At 47.4% G+C, this 27,767-nt stretch overlaps 1 pseudogene; it reads right to left on the reverse strand.

Annotated features, from left to right (window-relative positions):
- Positions 1-1,244: 1,244 nt before the first annotated feature.
- Positions 1,245-3,340, reverse strand: LOC106980456 (nucleoside diphosphate kinase, mitochondrial-like; annotated as a pseudogene).
- Positions 3,341-27,767: the final 24,427 nt, after the last annotated feature.

A 27,767-nucleotide genomic window follows, 5' to 3' on the forward strand; every position in this document is an offset into this window, starting at 1 on the left:
ACTGGGAAAATACTGATTTTTCAAGATTAGTTTTTAAAGGCCTAGGTTAGACTAACCGGTCTACTCAGGTATATTATATAGGACATGCAGACTAGATGATATTGGCTGAGTACAAAATCCGGAAGAAATTAAAATATACCAAAGGCATGTCTGAAAACAGTATTTAAAAGTCTGGATTTTCCCTCTTCGCTGAAATCTCAAAAATGTTAATAAAAACACATTTATCTTTGTCAAACTGAGGCGTCAGCTGAAACATGAGACCACAAGACAAGGTGGGAAGAGTTCAGGAGCAGTAAAGACTGAGCAGGAGTGTGGTAGGAAACATGGTCACTGTAGGCAACCCTGACGGGCAGTATAGTTGAAAGTTCCTAAGAGAGTAAATCTTAAGAGGTCTTATCACCAGAAAAAATTTTTTTCATTTCTTTTTGTATCTACGAGATGATAGATGTTAACAAACTGTGGCAATCATTTCACAATATGTGTAAATCAAAGTCATTGTGCTGTGTACCTTGAACTTAATACAGTATTATGTCCATTATGTCTCAGTACAAGTGGAAAACGTAAAAAATAAAAAAAAATAAATACAAAGGAATAACTTAGCTTACCATAAACTCACCCCCCCCCCCATTACCATCAGAAAGAACAGGGTGAGTCTTGAAAAGGGCAAGAAAGAACAAAGATCTTCTCTAGAAGGTCTGATCTGGAGAGACCTACCAGAAGGAAGCATGCCCAGAGTCCCTTGGAGGGAGCCAGATCTGCAGAAACTCAGTCCTGCCTTTCCTGCAGCTGGAGCCCTGGTCAAAGCACCAATTTCCTGACTCTCCCGAGTGTCCTCTGGCTTCCAGTCCCTCTGGGCAAGTAGATCAAGTCCACGATCATATCTCTTAGTCCTCCCCCAGCTCCAATCCCTGTTTTAGTTTACTTGGGAACAATCTACTCCCATGTGAAGCCAAGCAGAGTGGGCTTCCATCAGTGCTGGGTAACTTGGTTAGTTAGATTTAGGGCTCCAACCAGACAGGGACACCCCAAATTTGAGAAACGTTCTGCTTTGAACTTACCTAGAATTTTGTAACCCAAAAATCTAAAGAAGCAGCTCTCTTAATTCCAGCATGTGTGTGTGTGTGTGTGTGTGTGTGTGTGTGTGTGTTGGTTGGCCAGTGTTACAGATTACATTTGGAGAGCGGCTATAATCTTTTTAGGGTTTAGGGCCTTTTAAGGTCTGAATCAGGCCTTGGGCCACCACGAAGGGCAGGAGCAAGAGGTACGAGGTGAAGAGCTGTCAGGCTGCAGGAGGAAGGAGGCGGCTGTCCAGGAGGAAGAAAGGGAAGGAGGGCCAGGCACAGGCTAGCAGGAGGCGTCAGGTCACCCTGACACCTGTTGCCACGGCCCGGTGGCGGTTTCCTGCTGCTTGTCGGGACACGCGTGCACAGAGAACACAATGGGTTTGCCTTGACAAGAAGATGCTTCCTGTTTTGCCACCTGGGTTCAGTGCCGAGAGGAAGAGTTTATAGGTCTGTGTTTTTCACGTCGCCAAGCTCTGTGAGGGAAGGAGTGGGGGCAGGTGAGGATGGGGGTCTGAGGAAAGGTGAAAGGGAAAGCAAGGGAGCAGTTGTTCTAGAATTGCTCAGAGAAACCTCATGCCGTTGTAGTTTCAGCCCATGGGGAGAAGGGATGGCCACACTATGCCAACTGTCCCAACAGCTCCGTGCCAGAGCCCCTGTGTGTGATGGAGGGCTGCCCAGAATCCCCTTGGCTCTTTTTGTTCCTTAGTGAGAACCTGGTGATGACTTCTGCAGTGACCTTTATCTCGGGGAGGTGGTGAGGGCGACTGGAAACTCGGGCTAAAATAGCCTCTGTGGTGAAAGCAGGGGCCGGAAATGGTGAGGTTGATCTTAAGGCAAGTGATGGGTGAGAAATCCACAGTGCCAACTCCCCACCCCCCAGACCGAGCCCACCATATGTAGGCTAATCCTACATATTTCACAATGGAGTCTGTACATGTTAGTTAGTTAATTAATTAATTAAGGTGTGTGAGAGGGTAAGCTTTATTTCTACTCTCAGACTCTTACAACTTTCCATAAAGTCTTCATCGTTACCTCAGACATGGCAGAAAATAATAAATGATCCACCTCTGTGCATGACACACTGAATTTTAATGTCCACCTCCTCTCGGGGAAGGGAGGTCACACTACACACTTTTGGAGACACCCCAAAGGTTTTCTGGCACTTTGGTACAGAGAGGATTTGGTCTGAGTCCTTGCTGGCTTAGGATACTTGAAGGTGCGTAAAGTTTGGTTGCTCAACCCCCCTGGGCTGCAGTGGGGCAGAAGGTGGACAAGGAGGTGGTCTGGAGCAGATAGGTAGACCATGGATGTGGGCTCGAGTTCTTGTTGACAGAGGTAGTTGATCCTGGGTGGCTGATGGGGCAGCTGAGGGCAGCCTGAGGGCTCAGGCTGGGTAAATGCTGCTTTGGTTGGCTTCGTCTGCCCAATCCACCAGCTCACTGCTCTGGAACCATAGCTGGATCTCCGTCTGGGCCCACTCCATGGAGTCACTGGTGTGGCTGATGTGGATGCTGAAGTCCCCTCTGATGGTGTCGGGGGCAGTCTCTGCTGAGTCACTGTGTCCTATCAGGGCCCTTGAGGACCAGACCACGTCGAGGCCTTCCCAGACCATGGCTGCCACCAGCCGGAGCTCCCGCAGCTGAGGAGGGCTCATTAGAAGGGCTTCGTCTGCAGGTCACGACCGTGCTTGGCAAGGACTCTGGTGCCTGTAGCATCTTCATCCCCACCCGGCTTGAAGCCCCTCCTCTCAAAGCACAGGATCACATCCCCAACAAGCTGCTGCTGCATCCCATCTGACTTCACCGCAGTCAGGGTCCACTCCTGGGTCCTGGAGGACCCTCCCAAATTGGGGCATATGAACAGGCTCAGGCCCAGGGCCTAGAGCCACTCAGCAGTCCCCACGGCACATTCCAAGAAGCTGCCCGTGATCTCTCACCTGCGGGCTGCTGGCTCAGTGCCTGGAGTTTGTACATGTTAGTTATTAGAAAGCCCAGTGTCTTTATGCTTGTTTAGCTCAAGACCATCTGTTGTGGTGGGAGAGTTTGGAGTTCCAGTCTCAGCCTGGCCCGCCAAGTTTCCAGGAGCCCCTCTCTTGCTTCCTCCTCTGGGGGCTGAACCAGATGATCCTGGATGTCCTCTCTGGCCTCACGGTTGGGGATTCCATTGATCATCTCCTTGATCAAGGAGGGGCTGTGGCATTCAGAGAAGCTCTGTTTAAGCACATTTCGGAAATCCTAGTAGAGCATTGGTGAGAAAGAAAACACAGGAGGAGTCTTGAAACCATCCTTCTCACACAGTTGTTTAGGGAGACCATGTCTGCTTTGTTCTCCTCTTGTGCATGCAAAGCCCTTCTCAACACAGCTCATTCACCAGCCCTGGCCTCAGTCTCCAACCCCAACCTGTACCCAGCCTTTCTGGGCCAACTTTGAGTTCTCCCAAAGCACTATGCACTTCTCAAGGGGAGAAGTCTCTTTCTTCCCCTGTTAGACTCTAACTTGTTATTTAAGACCCAACTCAAACAGCCCTCAGCTCCTGAGGAATTTCTGATGTCTCAAGCCCACAGCATGCCATTCGCACCTGATGCCCACACCATGCTGTTCACACTGCTGTGATGGCACCCTCAGTCTAATATTTATCCTTGGCATGTATGCATCTTTCTCCATCAGGGTACAACTAAGTGGCACCTTATTTATTTCTTAGATGTTTATTTCACAGCATCTGGCATATTTTTGGTGTTCAACCAGTGGATGTTAAGTCACACCGAAGGGTTTTTCTGTTGAATTGACCCCAAACAGGATTCACCTAGAGCTCATGAAATAGTGGCCACTCTGGTACAACAGGGAGGATTTGGGTGGAGGAGGGAAGCTTAGTGTGCCTATCTCTACCTAATTGCATGGCCACCTGCCCCTGCTCCTTACAGGTTAGCGTCAGCTTTGGCTTCTGAATAAAACTCATAGGGTCTGTACTCTGGGAAGGCTGGTAAGGCAGGGCCATTAATTTCAAGGATCTTACCTACCATTTGAGGAAGGAAGGGAGCTAATACTTATTCGGACTCTGCGGCATGCCAGACCCTGCATCACCTCATTCGATCTCACAATAATCCTGCGAGGTAAGTATTCTGCTGCCCATTCTGCAGATGAGGAAATAGAAACTCAGAGAAGTTAAGGACTTTCCCAAAGGGGACTCACAGCCAGTAGCCGAGAGCAAGGAATGGAACTCCCCCATCCATCCTCTTTCCCCTCTACACTCCACCACCGAAAGCCCCAGAGTGGACCGCCTCTACTGCCAAGACGTCAGCAAAAATGTAAGCCCCTTACTGTCTGGGTGTTCACACCTACCCACTTCGAAATCAGTCTTCATTGCATTTCTGATTGGCAGAGAGTAGGTCACGTGCTCATGTCCTAGCCTCAAGGGAGCCTGGGAGTTTGAGTTCTTGACTTCTTCCTGGGGAGGCAGGACCTTAACAAGGGAATTTCCTCCAGAAAAGATATCCGTAAGATGATGGGCATCTACGAATGTGACAGATGTTCGTGACACTGACTCATGCTAAATGTCACACTGAAGGAAGTTATTTTGGGTGCCTGAACATATTTCTCTTTCAAATCCTGCTCCTTTCTTAAAATGTGGTTTGACGAAAGAACTTTTATTACATAATTTTTTGGGATATAATTTACGTAGAGTAAAGTTCACCTAGTTTAGTGCCCACGTCTAGGGGTTTTTATAAATGCATACAGTTGTGTAACCACTGCCACAAGTGAGACACAGTATGTAACAGTTTCATCATCCCCTATAGCTCTCAGATCAAAGATTTTTTAAGCAGAGAACAAAAATAGAGCTGAAGAGATTCTATGTGTAACTATCCACATATGCACATCAGAATCTCCCCCTCCTTGGCTCCTGCCCTGGGGGTAGAGAAAGACAAAGATTACTGCAAATAGACTGAAATGGTCAAAAGTAAAGTTTCCTCTCAAATGTCAGGTTTACGGCTTAACAATAGGAGAAGGATGGGGTTAACTGTCGTGCCAGCTCACTGCATGAATTCCTGCTTAGTAGGACAGGCACACAGTGCCTTGACCACATGCAATGCTATCCGCAGATCCGGGTAGAAGAAGACCCATTTCTGGCCTTCTGATGGCCCTCCTCCCTGTCGGGCAAATGAGGGGCACGTGGTGGGTCTGTGTCCCCACTTCCGCGTCATGCTCCAGGTCACAGCATCCAGAAACTCCCAGGTTTACGAGGTGGCCAAAGGCTGGCAGTATGTGTAGGTGGTGGTGTAGACATAGCTTAGATGTGCAGGCAGGGGCGGAGAAAGAGAAAAGGGGAGTGGACTGCAGGCCTGTGCTGAGGGCTGGGAGGGAGGCTCTCCATGGAGTCTGAGAACTCTAAATTTGAACACGGCCTTTTAGGTCATTATAGAATACATTTTTCATTATGGAAACATAGATTTTCAAACTAGGATAGAACCTATGTTATTTAACAGTTTATTGGCTTGATCTATAACATAAATATCTGGGCATGTGGTATGTAGGCCTCCATTGCATGGTACTCTTGCCTGGACCCTGCAGATGTTTGAGGCAGGCCTAAAGGAATCCATTCAGCTTCCTCAGAGATAGTTACCAAAGCTTCCCGTGGGCCCTGCTCCCTGGTGGTAGCCTTGTTCCCCTCTCCCGGGGAGGTAAGAGAGGAAGAGAACGAGCAGTTTTTAGACATCAACTATGTGCTGGGATCTGACCTGGGCCCAACTACCCTGACAAGTGGGTATATCATTGCCAATTTATAGGTAAGGTAATGGAGGCTTAGTGACGTGTAAGTGCCTCCAGGGTGCAAGCCGGGATTCCAGCCTGGATCCAGCTGCGGTGCCCCATGTTACTAGAGAGTTGTATCTCGTTCCTGTTCTCCAGGATTTGTATGGGGCAAGCAGTCAGTCCCTTGGATGGGTTGGAATCAGGCCTGTGCCACTGCTTTGAGGGGGGAGGAAAAAAAAAACAACCTTATGTTTCCAGAACCTTCCCTGGGTTGACCCTATTTTTGTTCCCAAGCATAAAAGGGCAAGGTACAGGTAGCTAGGGCAGAGAGAGTGCAAACACTCAGGTCAAGGAGGTACGTGGGAGTTGGCTGTGAACAAGAGAAAAGAAGGGAGGCGGGAAGGGTTTGGCACAAAAACCCTGGGTTTCGAGTCATTCCTGATTTCAAATCCAGGTTCCACTACGAACTGATTGATTTTGACAGTCATGTAACTACCTGGAACCTCGATTTCAATACCTGCGAAGGTACGATCACTCACAGAGTTTCCTCTGTCTCTGGAAGGACGACACGAAACCGAACCAGGAAGGTACCTGGCCTGAAGCAGTTTCTCCACAGGGCTCGGTCCCCTGCAACTCCTTCCCCTTGTTGACTGAATCACTGAACTCATTTTGGCATCTTGTAGGTTTCTACAGCTGAGAAATCTAAAAATAAACTTGAATATGGTGGGTTTAGCCTTGAGGTCACTGGCAGGCACTTCTGCGTAAATAGCAGAAGTGAAAAAAAAAAGGCCATTTCATTTCTAGTATTTGGAACCTGAGTAAAAGAACTCCTATCATGTAGGCGACTCATAGTAGAGGGGCGGGAGCGGTGAGGGGGCAGGTTTGGTATTTTTTCTTTGTTGTTTTTGTTTTTGTTCTGTATTGATGTGTGGGACTCTCCAGGGACATGTATCACAGAGCTATAAGGAGAAGGGGCAGGTGGGAAATTTCATTCTGTTCCTGACGTTATAGGACAGATCTGAGGAAAGGGGGAGTGTAGGTCAATGGATGGAAAAGGGGATCTCACATTCAAAGGTCCTGTGGCTGTCATGCCCTTCATACCTCTGGGTCCAGGTCACGGTTGGGCAAGTTTCTTAATTCCTTTTTCGTGAGCTTCTGAAGAAAGGCCATCTTTGGGGACTTGCCTTATTCCTGAAATGCCAGTATGTCTGAGACTTTAAAGTTTAAAGTGTGTGTGTGTGTGTGTGTGTGTGTGCCACAGAGATTCATAAAAAGAGAAAGCGAGAGGCTGGCTTACTTGGCCATTGCCCACATGGATGGGAGTTACAGGTTCTTCATCTCATTGTTATTTTTAACAAAATGCTTTCCCACCCCTCAAATCTAATGGTCATGATTCCTACAATCCATTTTTATAGGCTCAGTGAGATGAAGTGAATTCTCCCATGGTCTTAAGTGGAAGAGCCAGGACTTGGACTGGCTGCCTTCCTCTTTACACGGGGCTGGCATGGGCCATCCCAAGAAGAGTGTACAGGGTGGGCTCGGGGCCTGAGGCCCAGGGAATCCAAGTCACTCAGACTTTTGCCCTGTGACCTGGAATGCTCTGACTCACTTTTAAAATGGACATAATGACATTATATGTCAGTGTTGCTTTAAAAAAAAAAAAAGGAGTGAATAATCCAAATAAAAACATACCATACCATGCTTGATAGTGCATTGATCTAGAATTCTCTGAAGGTGACTGTGGACAACCAAGTAATCTATTCCCATTGCGAATAGCTGGAGGGAAGGGATTTAAGTGTCAATAAGAGGCTGTGGGATGATGGATCTAAGGGGGAGCTTCCTGATTGCAGGGAGTTGTGAGAGCCACTGAAGCATGGAAGTGACACCTTTCCAGTCCCTGAGCCTCCAGCACCTTTTGGTGTTTGCCAAATACCATCACCTCTCACCACCTGTTGGTGCCTGTATTCATCCATCTTGAGCCAGCTCAAATGCATCCCAACCCCCACACCAGATTTTCCCACATCATCATGAAGAATTTCGAGCTTTTCTTCCCTGCTCCGCAGCATGGCTTTCCTACCTGTATTTAGCATCCATGTTCTCCTTGACTTAAAGCCAAGCCCTTGAATTCCTCCCTGCCCTGAGTGCTCAGAGGGCAGGTAGGTGTTCCATTCATCCTTATCTCCAATACCTAAGGCAGTACTGGCACATAGTCAGTCCTCATTAAAGGGATGCCAAACTTCACTGTGAGTTGCCTGTGGGTGGTTTTTTTTTTTTTTCAACCTGGTTAAATTTGAGAACTCAATCCCCAGTGCTAGCATGCATAAAAATAAGTACCCTCATGCTCTGTTGGTAAGAATGTAAACAGGTTCGACAGGAGAGTCATTTGAATTACTTTGAATCTGGTATGCCTCTTGACTGTATTGTTTTATTTTCTCTTTCCTTCCCCCCCCCCCCATCTTCCTAAGGGGTTAGTGAATGGCTTTTCATAAAGATATTGCTATTGTTATGTTCCTAGCGATTTTTTTTTAAACAATAGCAAAAATGGGACCAATATTCATATGGATTTGGATAAAAAAGTTGTGGTTTATACATGTGATAGAATACCAGGTAGCCATGACAATCGGTACATGAATGGGTATTAACCAAGTAAGCAAAGTGACAAAAATCCATCACAAAATAGGAAGCATGGTATGGCCCCAATTTTGAACAAAACATAAGGCTATATCCACGGGAAAGTGGGAGGATTTACATCCAAATGTTTTAATTCTTTTTTGAGGTGGTGGGATTTTAGGGGATTTTAACTTTCTCCTTTTTATTTTTCTGAATTTTCTCCATTTCCTACATGTTCCTATTACATTCAGAGCACAGCAAAACATCTTCAAGTGCTTGAGTTGATCCCCTAAGTAAACGCCTTGGTCCTCGAATTCTGAATACTGCAGAAACGAAATCAAATGTAGGAAGTTAGGGTTGGAGGGGCTGCTGCAAGTTGTCTGGGCCAAGAGGTTCTCAGACTTGGCTGCATATTAGAGTTGCCCATGGAGCCTTCAAAACTCTGCTGCTTGGTCCACACCCTCTGCCAATAAATCAGAATCACCTGGGGGTGCATCCGGGCATCAGAGTGTTACATTTGTCCATATGATTCTAATGTGCCGCTTTGAGAGCCACTTCTGTTGAGTTGCACTGTCCCACGTGGCAGCCACCAGCCTCATGTAGCTATTTAAATTTAATTAAGTAAAACTAAAAATCCGTTCTTTAGTCACACTAGCCATGTTTTCTTTAATTAAAATTTTTTTTTAGTATTTATTTTTGAGAGAGAGGGAGAGTCAGAGAGTGAGCAGGGGAAGGGCAGAGAGAGGGAGAATCTGAAGCAGACCACAGGGCTCTGAGTTGTCAGCACAGAACCTAACACGGGGTTCAAACCCATGACCCGTGAGATCATGACCTGGGCTGAAGTTGGACGCTTAACCCACTGAACCACCTAGGCGACCCACACCAGCCACATTTTAAGTGCTCAGTAGCCACATGTGGTTAGAGGCTACCATATTGGACAGCACAGCTCTACAGCTTTCCTGGACAGGAGATCAGAAAGGCCTCTTTCTTGGAGGCCTGATGCTCATGGAAAGAGAAAGTCCCTATCCTTGCCTGCTCCAGGGCTGCCTGGGCCATCAATAATCCTGTGCCTAGAAAGTTCCTTATGCTTTCTTGTGTCTACCCCATCCTCCACCTTGAGCATGGGGAAACTTTATGCCACATGTTTATTTTCAAGGGCTCGACAGGCCCAGGCCCTTCCGACCTGTTCAGCCGGGTCAGGCCAGCAGGCGAGCTGTTTACATGGAATCCAAGTGCTCAGCGGAGAGTAGAACAGGGCTGTGTTTTCCACGGCTGCTGAGAAAGGTGAGTGAGCCGAGGCAGAATAACAAAAAGCCACTTCAAAAACATGCCAGAAAAAGTCAGAAAGCAGACACAATCAGAGGTTTGAGAGACACACACTCCCCCCACCCCCCTCCAAACCCTGAAAGAGAGCAAAAACAAGTCACGGGGGAGCCTCTAGCCCTGATAGTTTCGAGACGGTCGCGGTTGCTGACTTGAGAACGGGCCTGTCCCAGCAGTTCTGTGAGGGGCCGAGAGCTGAGACTGTGGGGGCTCAGAAACTTCACCTGAGTTCTGAGAACATTGTGGCCTGGGAGGTGGGACAGTCCCTGAGCACTTGAAGCTCTGGGAAGACAGAGGTGTGTGGGAATGGCAGGGCCAGGCTGTCTGGGTAAGAGTGTTTTAACCCAGATACTGGTAATCTGTTATCTGTTAGGAAGCAGAATCCCACATGGTCCTGAGCTTTGGGAACTTACCACCTGGGAGGGTGAGGTCCCCATGGACATAGTTCATTGTGGAATTCAAAGCTTAAGGCCACCTATGTCCAGGAAGCCCTCCTTTAGGACCTGACATGAGGACCCAACCACAGAGACACCAAATCAGAAAGGGAAACCTCATTCTCCCTTCCCCACTCCCATTTTCCAAACTACTGTAGGCCAGTGAAGTACAGTGAAGGGAGCCTTGGAGTTGGAGACTTGGGCTCAAGTCGCAAGCACTGTCATTCCCTTGCCATGTGAGTTGGGTAGATCAGTTTACCTCTTGGACCTGAGCTTCTTGACCTGTAAATTGTAGGGTTGGTGTCGCCCAATAGTTCTCAACCCAGGTTACGTATTGGAAAAACCTGGTGAGATTTGAGCCGTTCTGAGATACAGAAATTTTCAAAGCCCCTTAGATGATTCCAGTGTGACCAAGATTGAGAACCACTGGTTTATCCAGTACATCTCAAATGTAGCATAGGAGACCGTAGGAGCCATTGTGTTAAAATTCAGATCCTGATTACATAGGCCTGGCGTAGGTTACGAGAGTCTGCATTTCCAACAAGCTCACAGGGGATGCCCACGGGCCACACTTGGTAGTAGCAAGTCTATCTTTTAAAAAAAAAATTTTTTTTTTAACATTTATTCATTTTTGAGAGAGAGAGAGACAGAGCATGAGCAGGGGAGGGGCAAAGAGAGAGGGAGACACAGAATCCAAAGCAGGATCCAGGCTCCAAGCTGTCAGCACAGAGCCCAATGTGGGGCTCGAACTCATGAACTGTGAGATCATGACCTGAGCCGAAGTCGGACGCTCAACCGACCAAGCCACCGAGGAGCCCTGCAAGTCTATCTTTAATATCCACTTGTCTCTAACTACCAGCGCTTCAATCTATGTTGTATTTTGGGAATTGGCACGGGTTGCCTATTTCTGCCAATAGACACCATCACTTCTAGGCTCTTTCTTTTCTCTCCCTCTCTCACAAGAATCAATGAAATTCTCACTTTTCATTTGAATTCTGACAGATTTGAGTCAAACACGTCTCTTCCCTCCAAGGGCAGAAGATGAAAGATAAAGCCAGGTGGTGATGTGAGTTCCAGGGGGCGGGCAGAGTCCATTTAGCTGGGGCAGGGGCAGCAGGTGGAAAGATACCAGGTAGCTGATAATAACAGGCATTGAGACCCCACTTCTGCTGGGCACTGTTCAAGTGCTTTTTACAAGTTGTCTCACTTACTCTTCACAACAATTTTACGATAAGTACTGATAGGGCCCTTGTTTATACACGAGGAAGCTGAAGCTTAAAGAGAAGCCGAGACTTTTCCTAGCAAGGAGCAGTCCGGGAGTTGAACTTAGGTGTCTGTGTTGACTACTAGTCCATGTAGAGCAGGGGTAGTATTTCAGCTCCATGCCTGGACAGACCTAACCAAACGCAACCAGACCTGATCAGACTTGACCAGACTCAACTAGACCTGACCAGATCTGACCAGACCTGACTAGATCCAACCAGATCCAATCAGACTCGGCCGGACGCAACCAGACCTGACCAGATCTGACGAGAGTCAATTAGACCCAGCCTCTTGGCATCAAGTTGTTGGCAGGGAGAGGGTTGGGAAGGGGTTTGCATAAGTCTAGTCTACCTAAGCAACCTCTCCACTCACCTTCCATACCTCCCCAACCAGAAAAGGGGAGGTGGTAACAGTTTTCCACCCCCTGCTGCCGGGGCCAGGCCTCAGGGCCCTTGCATGGAGTTTGGCACCTAGATTCACACCTTTCCCCCCCGCTTGGCTGTCCCTGCATAATTCTCTGCTGCCTGGATATTTTTCTACTTGTATCATCTTCTTTTCTCCAGGGGAACAGGCAGTGTGTTCAGCTTTGTGACTGTTTTATCTTCCTTTTGTAGGCTTGTCCCTTCCTAGGAGCCTAGAGTAAGGCTTACCCCCAGCCCACTCCCAATAGTGCCACAGAGAAGATCATCTGGGCAACCAACATTACTGCACACTCTAAATGTCTCAGATTCTACTGGGTTCTTAGCCAAAATGGTAGCCAACAGCCCAACCCAATAGTTTTTCCAACTTGACTCAACCCAGGCTTGTCTTACTTCCTGATATCAGGGATATGGGACTGGAGTGGGGGTGAGGGGGTGAGAAAGAAAAAAGGGAGACTTTCTTATTGCCCTAGTAGGTCTTGAGACGTTGGAGACAAGGACTTTGTCTTTTCATTTTTGTATCCCCAGTATAGAACATGGTGCCGGGGAGATAAATGTATAATGTTTGTCAGATAAACGAATGAAGGTGATAAGGGGGCCTCATTGCACCAAATGACTGGCAGCACTGATAGCTTGTCCTGCTTGACAGGATAATCACCTGGCATAGACAGAGCTTGCGAAGGCCCCGGAACCACGTGGGCACAGTTACTGAGAAATCTCTCTCTTTCACCACATCTTCTCAGATTCTGCAGAAGCTCAGGAAAGTGAGGTTTCCTTACAGAGCCCCAGCCCCTTGATACACTGGGTGCATTGCAGAATGCTAACATTGAGAGCAATTAGGAGAGGCCAGGCACTACTTAGGCAGCCCTGGGATTATAGGATGAGGGAATGAGGGGACCCCTCTCTTCTTTACCTTCTGCAGAAGGGGATCACAATATTCTCAAAACTGGGTTTGGATATCTAAACTTGGAGGCTGGGATGAAAAAGGTAGCGTGTTCAATCCACATGGAAGAAATTTTCTCTGCAGATAGTTTTTCTGCTACCAAGAAAGAAAGAAAGAACAAAAGAGAGAAAGAAAGAAAATAAAGAGAAAGAGAGAAAGAAAGGAAAGAAAGAGAGAGAAAGAAAATAAAGACCCAAAGAAAAGAAAAAAGGAAGAAAGAAAGAAGGAAAGAAAGAACAAAAGAGAGAGAGAGAAAGAAAGAAAAGAAGGAAAGAAAGGAAGGAAGGAAGAAAAAAGGAAAATACAGAGAAATCAGATACATACCAAGGTGCTAAATGTGGATATGAATCTAAAGTGACTTTGCATTGGCCCCAGCCAGGGAAATGTTCCCATTTATTCGGTTTGTGCAAGAAAATGTTCTCAAGTCAACTCCTTAAGACTCTGTCTTGTGTCTTGAGCCTTACAAGAAATAAGCCAATGAGAAGTATGCCCCCACTGTTCAGGTACCTGTTCTGGTAGGAGTGGGTCCAGCAAGAGGGGCAGAAGTTAGGAGAGGGTCCCTAACCAGACCCTCTGGATTCACATGGGTGCTACTGTTGGGATCACGTTATTGCTGTAGACCCAACTCTTTTCCTCTGGTTTTCCTGGGGGACTGTGAGGTTAATTCACTTATACCATCTTCTCTGAAAGCATCATCCAGTCCAGGGGCATGAAAACTGGTGATTGGTGCTATTTCTATCCCCTCCTTCAATAAATAGCTGGTTTTCTTTATTTAAATTTTTTTTAAATTTTATTTATTGTTGATAGAGACAGAACACAAGTGGGGGAGGGGCAGAGAGAGAAGGAGACACAGAATCAAAGCAGGCTCCAGGCTCTGAGCTGTCAGCACAGAGCCCGATGTGGGGCTCACACTCACAAATTACAAGATCATGACCTGAGCCAAAGTCAGACGCTCAACCAGCTGAGCCACCCAGGCGCCCCTGCTTTTCTTTATTTTAATTGCCAGGGTTAGAGTTTTTGATTGTGTGGAACCATGAGGTGGGCCTGGGAGAATGGATTAACATTTCTTTCATTTAACAAACATCTCTCCTGGAGTGTCCATCTACTCCCATGACTTTTATCTGTATGTTGCTGACTTTTAAACCTATGTCTTTGTTTTGACCTCTCTCCTTAACATTAAGCTTACATTTCTTCTTCTTTTTTTAAGTTTATTTATTTATTTTGAGAGAGAGAGAGAGAGATTGAGCAGGGGGAGGGGCAGAGAGAGAGGGAGAGAGAGAATCCTGAGCAGGCTCTGCACTGTCAGCACAGAGTCCGATGTGGGCCTCAAACTCTGAACCGTGAGATCATGACCTGAGCTGAAACCAAGAGCCGGTTGCTCAACCAACTGAGCCACCCAGGTGCCCCTAAAATCACCTTTCTAACAAAAGAAAAAAGAAAAGAGAGAGAGAAAGAATGGAAATTGCACGTAAATGATTGCTGTTAGCTTGCGGAAGTCATTCTACAATACACAGTCAGTGACTCCATTTCCAGGTGCAGAGGCTGAGGCCACGAGACTGGCTAGATTTGCCTAAAATCTCTAGAAAATTCGTGGCAGTGCCTCTGTTCTGAGATTCACCTGCATCAGAAACAAACCAGGTTCCCCAAAGCGGGGGGAAAAAAGGAAGAAAATTCATGGCAGAATTGGGAGCAGGGCTTCCCCACTCAAAGCCCTGGGTAGAACCTTAAAATCAGGGCAATGGAATTGATGCGTGTCATCTTGAGTCCCTATTATTAGGCACAGTCTGCCTTCCCCAGGGAAGGGAGCTCTCCTTTGTCTTCCTCTCCCCTGCACCTCCCAGCCCAGTGGAGGGCACATGCTGGGGGGCTCAAGGGGGATGTAGGGAGTTGAAGCTGGTGGTTAAATCTGACTCGTGAAACTCAGTCGTAAACAGCATTAAGTGAGGTAGCCTGACCCCTCCCCATCCTTTCCACTCAATTGTGTCCAAGAGGCTTAGCTCAAATCACCCCATTTGTAAGAAGACCTTCCAGAAGAACTTAGTCTCTGGTGTTTGAAACAGTTCCTGCCCGTTCCCCTCATTGAACACCTTCTCGATGTGCTAATTTATGTGGGGAAGGGGGAGTGTGGTATATTGGTTTCAAGCGTGGGCCGTGGCTATGAAACCCGTGGTTAAGCCCCAACTCCACCACTTTCCAGTCCTGTGATCTCAGGCAACCCCTCTGAGCCTCAGTTTCCTTATCTCTAAAATAGGTCAAGTCATAATTCCTCCCTTCTAGGCTTTGTTGCGAGGATTATTTGGGACAAGTCACACGGCCTGTGCAGTGCGTTGTCAGGCACTCGGTACATTCTGGCTGCTATTGTCACAAGTTTCCACAACGAAATGTGTTGTTCTTCCACCTTCTTGGAGGATGGTTACCTGTCCTGTGAACCGGGGGAAATAATAATCTTAGTGGATCGTCATGACAACGAAACCAGAGGATACAAATGCTGTGTGAACTTTCTAGGTTTGGGTGTGACGTGTGACTGCCCCCAAGGTTACACAGCTGGCACCGAGTGGCGCCCTCCTGGAACCGCCACACCCTCCCCCAGCGGGGACACACACCTACACGCAGACACAAACGGGCCCAGGGCCACAGCCGCACCCCCCTGGGAAAGCGGAAAGCTCTCGGCGGTCTGACCCCTACCGGCGGCCTGGGGAAGTTGTTCTTTCGTCCGGGGATCCGAGCCGGCCCTGGCTGCCGGGAAGCAGAGGGAGTGAGGCGTGGGCCTCGCTAGCACTCAAGAAGCTTCCGGCCTGGCCTGGCCTAGCCCCGGGAGAAGTGTCAACAAGTGTGACTCTAAATGAGGCCAGAGGACACAAAAGTGGTGGCGACAGAAAGGTGGAAAGAGGGGCAGTTTGGGGGTGAGAGGAGGTTTTGGGGCAGGGCTGGCATTTGAGCTGGTCTTTGGAAGACCGGTAGTGTGTTAAGTTAGTTGGGCTGCTAATTTGATCTTAATTCCCTCTTAAAAAATTTTTTTCTTAATGTTTATTTATCTTTGAGAGAGAGAGAGAGAGAGAGAGAGAGCATGAGCAGGGGAGGGGCAGACACAGAATCCGAAGCAGGCTCCAGGCTCTGAATCATTAGCACAGAGCCCGATGTAGGTCTTAAACCCATGATCTATGAGATCATGACCTGAGCCAAAATCAGATGCTTAACAGACTGAGCCACCTGGGCACCCCTGACCTTAATCCCCTCTTTAAAGGTCCTGTCTCCAAATCCATTCTGAGGTAGTAGAGATTAGGACTTCAACATATTAACTTGGGGAAGGGCACAACGCAGCCAATAGCAAGTGGGATGTTTGCTTATTACATTCGTTCAATTGCAAAAGTAAAATGTGAAATGCTGAGAAGTATGGAAAGGAAATAAACCACTAAGAGATGACCATATCTGCTCAATCTTTTTTTTTTTTTTCCTAAGTAGGCTTCACACCCAGCCCAGAGCCCAAACTCGAGGCTCCAACTCACAACCATGAGATTACGACCTGGGCCGAAACCAAGAGTTGGACGCTTCACTGACTGAACCACCCAGGCACATGTCTGTCCAATCTTTTTTTTTTTTAATTAAAAGAAGGGACACCTGGGGGGCTCAGTTCAGTGTCTGACTTTGGCTCAGGTCATGATCTCACAGTTTGTGGGTTTGAGCCCCATGTCAGGCTCTGTGCTGCTGGCTTAGAGCCTGGAGTCTGCCTTGGATTCTGTGTCTCCCTGTCTCTCTACCCCTCCCCAGCTCGAGTTCTGTCTGTCTGTCTCTCTCTCTCTAAAAAATAAATACACACTAAAAAACTAAAAAATAAAAAAATATATATGCCTTTCAAAAATAGGTATATAACACCTGTTGTTTTGTAATTGCTATTTTCATTTAACAAATACATCATGAACTTTCCTCCTTGTAATTAACTATTCTTTCACAACGTCACTTTAAATGGCTGTATATTGGGGCACCTGGGTGGCTCACTCCGTTAAGTGTCTGGCTCTTGATTTCTGCTCAGGTCATGATCTTGTGGTTCATGAGTTCGAGCCCCAAGTTGGGGCACTGACAGTACAGAGCCTGCTTGGGATTCTCTCTCTTCCCCCTGTCTCTCTCCTCCCCTACTTGCTTTTTTCCCTCTCTTTCAAAAATAAGTAAATAAACTTAAAAGTAAATGAAAAAACAAATCTATGTCTAAAAAAATAAATGGCTGCATATTGGTTGGTTCATTATAAGGATGTATCCACTGTATTCAAGCAGTGGGAGGTGGGATTTTGATCGGCCAAGCCGGGGTAGAGAAGTAGATTTGTGGGAGGGAATGATATGAGCTCCAAGAGCATAGTGTTGGTTACATTTCAGCAGAGTGGAACTAGCCAGAAGAGTTCCCAGAATCAGGTAGATTACACTTACATGTATGTGTAATTTTTTTGGGTGGGGGTAGACTGTGAATGTGACAGTGCTATTTCTTCTGAGAATTCCTGAGGGGTCCCGAGAATTGAGACAGCTGTACAATTTGTGTCTGACTAATCAGGATCTCAATGACACCCCATAAGGCAACCGAAATTCAATATTTGACTCTACAGGGTGAGACTGAACTTAAACACCTACAAGTTTTAATTGAGATGCTACTTTTTTTTTTTTATATGAGTGACTCTTAGTGATGAGTGACTATTGTTTTTCCCATTTCTCATTCCCTTCTCTCCCTCCCAACTGTTTATCCCTGATGAGAGAAATCTTTGATAACACGAAGCAAAATGACAGGGACTTAATGATAAAAATTTGTTTGTCTTGTTTCACACTGAAGACTCTGAAGGGTCCAAAGGGGAAGTTCAGGGTGGACGAGGAGGGCCTCTTGGGGAGACAGGTGTCAGGAAGCACATCTCCAGGATGCCCACCCACTGTGGATTTTAAACAACTCAAAGGGCCATTCAATAGAGAAATAATGCTTAGCCCTGTTAATTTCAACACCTGAGCCTTTTAAATTATGTTATAAAGCCCACAGGCTGTTAGGTTTCATGTTTTTCTATCATGCAAGTGGGAGATGAGGAAATGGGAATGGCTTTGTAGATGATTTGATAGAGAAACTGACAGAAGAGCGTAGAAATACGAAGATGTCAGTTTCTAGATAACAGCCCATTCTCAAGTGAGCAGACCAGTCAGAACTACAGATGTCTGTGAGGGCTTTTGGTTTTTTTCTTTTTTAATGTTTATTTATTTTGAGAGAGAAAGAGAGGGAAAGAGAGAGACAGAGAGAAAGTCCCAAACAGGCTCCACACTGTCAGTGCAGAGCCCGACTTGGGGCTTGAACTCATGAACTGTGAGATCATGACTCGAGCAGAAATCAAGAGTTGGACGCTTAACCAGTTGAGCCATCCAGATGCCCTGGGGCTTATTTTTTCTTATCTTTCCTTTCCTTTCCTTTCCTCTACTTTCCGTTCCTTTCCTTCCCCTTCCTTTCCGTTCCTTTCCTTCCCCTTCCCCTTTCTTTTTCTTTCTTTCTTTCTTTCTTTCTTTCTTTCTTTCTTTCTTTCTTTCTTTCTTTCTTTCATTCTTGGACATGGCAACCACTTCTAAAGCCTTAGGAATCTTACCAGACCGCTTTGTTGAGTGTATTCATCCAGGGACAAATTTATTCTAACTAAGAGAACAGTGATGGATACCCAAGTCTACACCCTGCCCTGGAGAACAAGATTTATATTTTTGTAAAACTTTTCATCCTAACACCTTGTCAGATCTGATTCTTTGAGTTGGTTTTCTGATGTAGAGTGGCACCTCTCCCTCCTTAGCTGTGTGGGGAGAGAGGCCATTGTTTGCAATCCCTTCTTAGGGACTTATGTTCATGATGATGGCTTGCATTTTGAAGGCAGTTTCATCAGTTAGCATTATAAGAAAAAAAGCAGGCCTGCTGAGCTCAATTTTCCTGGCAAAAATGGGAAAAGAATGAAGGACTGACTTACTAACTGTGAAACGCGGAGCATAGCTTGTTTTGTTTACCGACACCATCGTTTGTATTCCCTTTCATGGTGGAAATTCTGACTTTCTTTAAGTAAAGGGATTAGGTTTATACCCTTCCCTAGTGCTGTGGGTATGATAAGGATTGTGTAACTGATGGCTACTTTTAGGAGCTGTTAGCCCCTTGACTTCAGGGAGCCCATAGGAAAAGTGAATCTGGAAGGACGCAGTTCACTCCAAATCTTTAACAAATCCACATCCTGAAAACTCAATTAAGATGATTTGCTCTACTGAGAACAAACTCAGGGTTGATGGGGGTAGGAGGGAGGGGAGGGTGGGTGATGGGCATTGAGGAGGGCACCTTTTGGGATGAGCACTGGGTGTTGTATGGAAACCAATTTGACAATAAATTTCATATATTAAAAAAAAAAAAAGATGATTTGCTCTAGAGGGGCACCTGGGTGGCTCAGTCGGTTGAGCATCTGTCTTTTGATTTCAGCTCAGGTCATGATCCCAGGGTCATGGGATAGAGCACCATGTGGGGCTCCATGCTGAAGCATGGAGCCTCCTTGATATCCCCTCTCCCTCTGCCCTTTGCCCCCTGCTCTCGAGCTCTCGAGCTCTCTCTCTAAAAAAAAAAAAAAAAAAAAAAAAAAAAGACTTGCTATAAAAAAGGATTTAACCACGTTGCAACAATTCACCACATGATTACTTTAAATAGACAGTTCTTCTTCTGCATTTTGTATCTTTTTTTCTTTTCCCAAAAATGAATTTTTTTTTTTTGAGGCTGCACTGTGTGCCTAGCTCTATAAGAAAACCACATAGGCCAGATCTCTAAGGCAAACAGACGCCCCCTCATGCTGTGCAAGCATGTTTTTTGGTGTCTTTGAGCACCCACCTCCAGTGCCTAGTGAGATAGTCATGCCACCCAGGAAAGTGGGAAATGCTGTCTAAGAACAGCGCCCACATCCCAGCAGACAGTCATGCTGGGGGGTGGCAACCCCTCTCCAAATGCCTGTAACACAACAAACACGTGGGAGGGCTAACAGACCCCCAGGCAGAAACCGGGTAGCCAGAGGAAGAAAGCTGGGGCAATGCCGGCAAGGTGCCCAGGGCCAGGGTGGCCATAGGGACATTTCCGCATCACTCAATTATGAAAGCTGATTCAATTTAATTCACTTTAAGTAAAACAGGAGGGTCAGTTCTACCCCTGGGTGGAAGACACTGTCTGGGGATGCAGAATGAGATTTGAGAGCCAGGAAGCAAAAGTGTCACCTCCCTTGCCCCTGTCACAGATGACAGAGATGGCCCCATTCTACTCCTGTGTTGCCCTTTGTGAGTCACTTGTCTGTTATCCTTTCTGAGGAACGCAGATTTTCCTGGAAGGAAGCAGGGCATCACCAGTGCCTCGAAGGGCTAAAGTCTAGGGCCTCGGACAAACAAGGAGAAGGAATGAAAGGAAAGGGGTTTTTAAATATTGACTGAGGGGCACCTGGGTGGCTCAGTCAGTTGAGCATTTGACTTTGGCTCAGGTCATGATCCCGCAGTTCAAGGTCTCATGATCTCCTGAGTTTGAGCCCCGCATCGGGCTACCGGCTGTCAGTGCAGAGCCTGCTTTAGATCCTCTGTCCCCCTTCTCTCCGTCCCTCCCCTGCTCATGTTCTCACTCTCAAAAACAAATAAGCATTAAAAAACAATGTTGAGTGAGGTAGTCCTTCCAATGAGGTGGCTGCTTCACTGTGAAGCCCTATGGGGACAAAAATGGTGTAAGGTAGGGTGTCTGTCTTAAGGTCTGGCCATATGCTAGCCCTGCAATCACTTGGCATTCATTCATTCATTCAAAGAACATTTACCCAGCCCCTCTTCTGTAATATACTACCCATCACCAGCCAGGCTCTGAGGTTACCGTGGTGACTCACGTTGGGACCACACCCTTCGGTAGGTAGACATTCACTGGGCTGGGGTGGGGCTAAGGGGAGCATTTAGACAGCATGTGTCAAGGCCTACAGTCTCTCAAAGGCACACTGGGACCACCTTCCAGCGACACCTCCTCACTCTTCACTTCCCCACTATTGAACCCACTGAACATGACCTTCACTCTTGCTAGTCCTTCATTCTTCTTCCCAGCTTTGCTCACCCCCAGGTCCAGCACAATAGTAAAGGAATAGCACAGATATGTGTTACTATTAATCCCAGTAAATGTAAGAACAGCTCTCAGAGCTTTGTGACATTATCCGTGCTGGTATGGCTACGGGACTGTGACTCCCATTTAGTGGCTGCTCCTTGGTCTGGCTTCCTTGGGAACTTCTTGTGGGAGGGGGAGCAGGCTTGGCAGGATTGAGTATTTCTGGGTTCTCTGTGCCATTGAAATACCACCTGGCCCCCACCGGAGACCAGTGGGTGGTAGGTCCACGGACTCTAGCATAATCCAGAGACAGTGTCTTCACAGAGTTGCCTGAAGACAGTAACAGTGTGGGGATCATTTAGAGGCATCCACATCCAGGCTGGAGGGGCTTTGACAATATGGTGGTGCATTGGACCAGAAGGCATTACCACTCACACAATTTGTTTTGGTCTCATGATTCTTTTGGGCTTTGCATCTGGAACGTCAGAACCCAGTCACGTGGCTGCCACCAGAAGATACTGTTAAAATGCAACTCGAAATTTATTTTGGTATTTTTATACATCAGCTGCAAATCTTTGCAGGATTTTCCCCTTCCCAGAGTAAAGAGAGAGAAGAGGAAGTGAAAACAGGAGGGGAGAATTTTCTTACAGCGCCTCTTGCCCTGAAGACAACAACCGAAAACCCCCTTGGGTTTGAGCAGAGCCTTGTACTTTTTAGTAGCTTGTGCCCATCCATGGATTGCCTCATCTGGTTCTCAGAGCTTCCCCCAGGTGGGAGGCGGAATTCTGAGCTGCCCCAATTTCCCTCTCATTTGCAGATAGGAGGCACTCCTGGGGTTGGAGGCGAGGGCTGGACACTGGCTATTTCTGGAAAAGGAGGTAATTCTTCAGAGCTATTCAGCTGGGGTTTCTGAGTTTCTTCAGGAAAGCTCATCCGTACTGGATGGAGAAAGGTCTGTGTGAACAGGGATCCCAGCCGACTATCCTCTGGATGGAGCCATTCGGCCATGGAAGACAGAGGAGCTGTGCTCCCCAGCCCCGAGGCACTATCTGCTCATTACTCTCAGCTCTGGGACTCTCCTGGATGCTGGGGATCCCCCACCCCAAAGCCCAGGGACTTTGAGAGCTCCTAATTGCAGTATCCGCTCCCAAGAGAGGGCTGACTTCCCCAGAGTCTAGTAGGCATGCATCCAAACTTTCTGGTTGCTTTGGCAGACTGCACTGACAACTTGATATATGCAACAGGCTGATGGGAAGGTGGGGAGAATAAAGAGCCAAGGGATGAAGCCCCTGCTTTCCAGGAGATTTCAGTCTCCTGGTGCGGACAGACTTGCACACAAACACAAGGGTTAAATAGAGGAGTTGGGGTGGGGAAGGGAGGGAGTGCTAGAGATGACTGAGGCAGCCTGATGTTGGAACCCCGAGGCCAAATCCCAGGACAGAGTCTCTGGACCCAGTGGCCCCTGCTCCTGGGACCACATACTCTGGGCTGAAAATCAGCAATGCGTGATAGGGCAAGTGTGAAATTCCAAAGCAGCCAGAGTGTTTGCGGTTCAGATGGTCCCATTCCTATTTCCCCTTGGGAGCACTCCCTCGTATAGCTTACTTGAACTGAGAATAAGGGTCTGGGACATGGAGGATGGGCAGGGAGCTTGCTGGGGAGGGCACATCATGGCGGCCCTCTCCTGCCTCCCGTGGGTTTTGGCTTGTTTGGGGTTTGGGAGCTTGGGGCTGGAGAAGCTGGGGATCAGGGTTTCTGGGAGGGAAGGGTTTATTCTTCCCTTTGTTTGACAGATATCAAAATACAGGGCTACTGGGCATGCCCACTGGACTACAAACCAAAGTGCCCCAATGGGGAAGCATGAAGATCATCGTGCAGGGGGCCCTCTGCCCCTCCACACTCCAAGGTTTGCTATGTCCCTCCTCCGAGCTCTTCTGGCTCAGGGGCCAAGGATGTGACCCCAGCTTGAGGCATTCAGTGCATCTCTCTCCTCTGGTTTCAAGATTCCACCCCCTTGGGCCTGTGCCCAGGTCCCCCATATCCCGGAGTGTACCCTATCACCCGGCAATCTATTAAGCTGTCAGTAAGTATTGGATGAACACGTGAAAAACGATCCATCACTGGCTCCTCAGCTACCATCTTCTTTTCTGGAGACGAGGCAGTCTGTTTTTGTCTGTGTCAGAGGAAGAGGCTGGGGACAAGGCTGGGAAGGAAATTTCATAGCAAATCCTCCCCCTGGATCTGAGAGAGCTGAAATCTCATCAGGGTCAGGATCCAGACTCAGGAGACACCCAGCCAGGGCCACTGGGAGTAACAGAGCACTTTGCTCGTCTGACACAGGAGAAAGAGGGCAGAAATGTTTGCGATCTGGCCCTGGCATTGCAGGAATTTGCCTGGCCTAGGGGCTTGGGATGGAGGTCGGTTGGTTTTCAGGTGAGGCCAGGAAGGTTCTACCCAGGTGGATTCCAGTTTCTTCTGTCTTTCTAGGGTACAGCAAGTGGGGTGAATGGCAAGGGGCAGAGGTGCTAGGCGACCTCTCAGGGTGGCCACCTTGGCCCCCAGAACCATGTTTGCAAATGGATAAACTCTGGTACAGAGTTGACTCAACAACGGTTCAAATTTTCTACCAGCTAATACTTACTTCCTTGTCCACAATCCAGGCCAGACTTTGGGGGTGGGGGAGGCCTTGGGTCCTGGGATAGGCCCTGGGTGGAGAACATAATGTGATAGGGCTTTGCCGGTTTCCCTGCAGCATTGAAACCGGATGAACAGGACGCATCCTGTTTAAAGTTTACATAAACGATCCTAAGCCTTTTGGGAAGTTCCACGGAGAGGGGGTGGGGGGATCCGGGGGGATGTGTGAGGGGGTAGCACTGGACCCACCTCTGAGCCCCAGAGCCGGGCCCTCAGCAGCTAGGAACCTGTCCTGGTGGCCTCCTTGGTCGTCCACACACACACCCCAGCCCTGCGGGACCCCGAGGCTCAGTCTGGCCTCACTGTTGAATCAGAAGCTTCCATCTCTCCGTTTTGCTGGCAACTTGGATTTGTTGTCCTCCCAAGACCATGTGTTGGAAGGACACCAGCCTCTTGTTACATCTCCCATCCTGCCTGGGGGCAGCTGGGCAGAGCCGTTGTCTTCACTCCGGGCCTGGGTGTTCCGACGCCAGCTCTGGCACCAGTTAGGGTGGGAAGATCAACAAAATAATTAACCCCATGAGTTAAAAGGAGAATTAATTCTGCTGTGCAAACTTTTGTTTCTTCTCTTCCTGGGGAACTTCAGATGCGTTCATCTAGGACTGCCCTTTCTTTTGTAACTGGTCTATTTCATAACAGTCATGGGTTTTTGTTTTTTCTTTTGACTTCATTTTTCATTAACGTGTAGGACATGTGAACTTTATAACATTAAAGATATTTGTCCTTGTTTGTTATAAAATAATGTAACTTTATTAAACCCAGTTTTCAAAAGAGAAGAAGAAAAGGTCACCCCTGATCTCACCACAAACACACTGGATCCAATTTCCCTTCCAGTCCTTGTCCAGATAGGTATTTAATTGTGCATGATATAATCCCAATATACATTTACCTTCTGAAAGAATCTAATCTGAGAGCACATGCATGGTCCCATGTCGCTACATGATCTTTCCCATCATGGATAACACACAAAATACCTCCTGTGGTTAGAGATTTGATTGCTTCTTTCACACTTCCACCAAGGTGTTCACCTGTCTTTTCTGGGCTCTGTCAATTCCTGTAAGCCAGGTAGAGAAGGCGGGCTAGCTTTGGGGATCTGGCAGGACTCAGGCGACTCCAGCTGTCCCTCATATGCTCCCCCAACACAGGCCCTGGGCCTGATTCCTGCCAAGCGGTTCTTGCTGTACTCAGGCGCCCATAAGGAGCTCCTCACTGCTCGGTAGGGTACGGGCATTTCCAGGGCATATTTGGGCAAAGTTTTTCATCCATGCTGGTATTCACCCACTGGACTCTGACCTTGTGTATAGACAACTCCTCTACCAGGTGAAAGGCAGGGGCCAGGTCATACTGGATCTTTATTACTGGTGCTTTGGAACGTTCTTGGCATATACTAGGTGTTAAATAGTTGTTGAGGGAACAACACCTGAAAGAATGATTCACAGCTCACCAAGAAAAACAGAAATGACCAACCCCAGCTCTTTCCCCAGGCTGCTGCAGAATCTGACACATTTCTTTGCTTCAGGGCCGAAGGGTTTTGACTCAGGGAAAAGGGCTCTTTTATTCAATAGCTCACTTCCAACCCCCAGATAGCTCCTGCCCCTCTCTCCTTAGAATTCTGGTCCATCCATGCTCTCTCCTCCTCATTCCCTGATCTCAACCAAAAACTGAAGGTGGTTTAATAACTCAGGATCTCTACCCCTTACACCCGGCTTTAGATCCCCTTTTAGTTAATAGGGTTCCCCTTTTAGTTAATAGGGTGGCCTGCTTGTCTCAGCTTGCCTGGGACTTTCCCAGTTTTAGCACTGAAAGTCCCTCCTCCGTCCCAGATAAATGTGTGAACTTGAGGGTTTTGTCCCAGCTTCCTGCATCCAGTTCTTGGCAATGTCCTGTAGAGGGAGCCGGAGGCACAGCCTGGGAGACAGGCACCCAGGTGGATGGAGCATTTGCCTCCCAGGTGCGAGGCAATACCCCCAGGACACCGTCAGACTAGGGATTCTGTCTCTGGCCGGTGTCTCAGGAAACAGCCCATCTCCTCCCCCTCCGGCAGGGAGCTCACACCTGTTGGCAGAAGAGGGCGTTACCTCATGAGACAAGCCTGGTGTTAAGAGCCCTCTCTGTTTCTTGACCCCAGAAGGGAAATCATGTATAAATATATTGCACTTCGTCTCAGGCTATCAAACTACCCAGTGTGTTCTAGCTGACAGCAGCTCTAACGCCCCTGACAGCGGGATACTCCAACTTGTGTTGACTAGAACAACTTGGACCACAGCAGAACAAATCAGCTTGCTTCTTTTTAAGTGTGTCAATTAACTATCCACCTGTCCTTGGTCTACAGACCAATCTCGGGAAGTGGGAAATCAGAAAATTTACTTTCAAAGTCGGTAGGGTGGGGGGGGGGGGGTGTGAGCGGTGTGGATAAAGATGAGATAATCTTGCTGCAAGAGAGGAGACCCAGGCAGATCCTGCTTTGGGCCTTGGCTTGGCTGTAACCAACAGTGAGTCAGCTATTCTGATAAGCACAAATTTCCCGCTGCTTCAACACATGAGTCCTCTGCTTCGGTGCATGACACCAAGTGCTGAAGTGTTGGTGTGCTCAACTGGGTTGCGAAGTGTTTGGAAACAGATATTATGGTGGCGGGATCCTGAACCAATTCTTGCATTTGCTCACTTTTTGTCATGAAGCTACACGCTTCGGTGATCATTACAGTTCAGTGAGAAGCCTAGAACTGTTTTGCAAGGAGGGCCTGGCTGAAAACACCAACAAAATGATTAATGATTCTCTTCTCCATATCACCCTGGGAAATTGGTACTGCAGTCATTTTGTCCCCATTGTGCAGATGACAAAACGGAAATGGCGTCACTGGACTTGAACTTGGAATTGCACGAAAGCAACGTTCTTGACACCACTCTTCACAGCCTCTCTTCGCGTGGTGGATCTCACCGTGTACAGGTTGGATTTCACTGGTTTTGCTTCTGGAGAGCACATCAAACTCTAGGATCCTGGATACCGGTCACAACTGGTTTTGGGTTTCTGATGACAACTCATGGTGCTAGCCTCTGCTGTTTAGCGGGGAGAAGTAGGAAGGTTTCTTTGCAAGGAAAGTGATCCTGATCTAAATAAATTGGCAGGTGAAGGATGTCAAGCTTTTGGCAAAGTTCAGTCCAGCTGGGCTTGCACAGGTTTTTGAAGGTCCTGAAGATCTGAAGGAGGAAGAAGCTGTAGAGAACAATTCTAGGCCTGGCTCCCAGATGGTTGGCTCCCGGATGAGCCAGTCGCTCAGGTCTCTTCTTTGGGCCTCAGTTTCCCCTTTTGGAAAATGAGGGGATTAAACTAAATTGGTGGTTCTCAAAGCTTTGATGTGCTGGATTCCTAGGCTTCCACTTGGCAGGCTTTAATTGGGTAGGATTAGGTGGGGCCCGGGCAGCCTCCCTGGGGAAATTTTGATGCCCATTAATTTGAGAATCATCCATTTGGACCATGACTGATATTTGATTTGAAAGCTAACGTCCCAGGATATGTGGAGTGTTTTTGGAGGAGGAGGAAGACCCATCCAAAGCTCACACACAGGAAGAGGTGGGTAAAGTTTACAGAGTAAGTAACTGCATGGCAGCCATCTGATATTGGTACTTCCTGAAATGTCTGAGACTCAACCAGGAAGGTCTTTTCAAAGGGTTCCCAAAGCTCACAGACTGACAGGAAACCACAACAGGGGTAAAATGCAAACACAACACACCCTATCAGACATGGGAGTCATTCTCCATGCCGCATGATAACTTGTATCATCAAAGTTTACAAGTCATTAGTTTTAAATCGGTGCATTTTTGTTGTTTATTTTGGTGGTACGGAGAACTCTGAAGGAAAGAAGACGACGATTCAAAAGGGAATATGTTTTACGCATACAACTCCCAGTGTAAGAACACTGACCTCCAAGTAGATTCTTTTGTCTTCAAGTCTTTTGGGTTATTGGTCTGCAGTGATGAAATCCTAGGACACAACTTTAATCTCCGTATCATTTTAGTACCTTGTGCTACAGCCTGAGGCTGTTTTTTTCTCCAAGGAAAATGGTTTGTAGGGGTTGATTAACTTTGGCTTAAGATTATAAATACAGATTTCATTGGTAAAGTGATCTATTCTAATATTAACTTTAGGAAATTAGAAAATAAGACTCAAAAGTATGAAAAGCACAGA

This window comes from Acinonyx jubatus, chromosome E1, assembly GCF_027475565.1.
Source record: "Acinonyx jubatus isolate Ajub_Pintada_27869175 chromosome E1, VMU_Ajub_asm_v1.0, whole genome shotgun sequence".
NCBI classification, from domain to species: Eukaryota; Metazoa; Chordata; class Mammalia; order Carnivora; family Felidae; genus Acinonyx; species Acinonyx jubatus.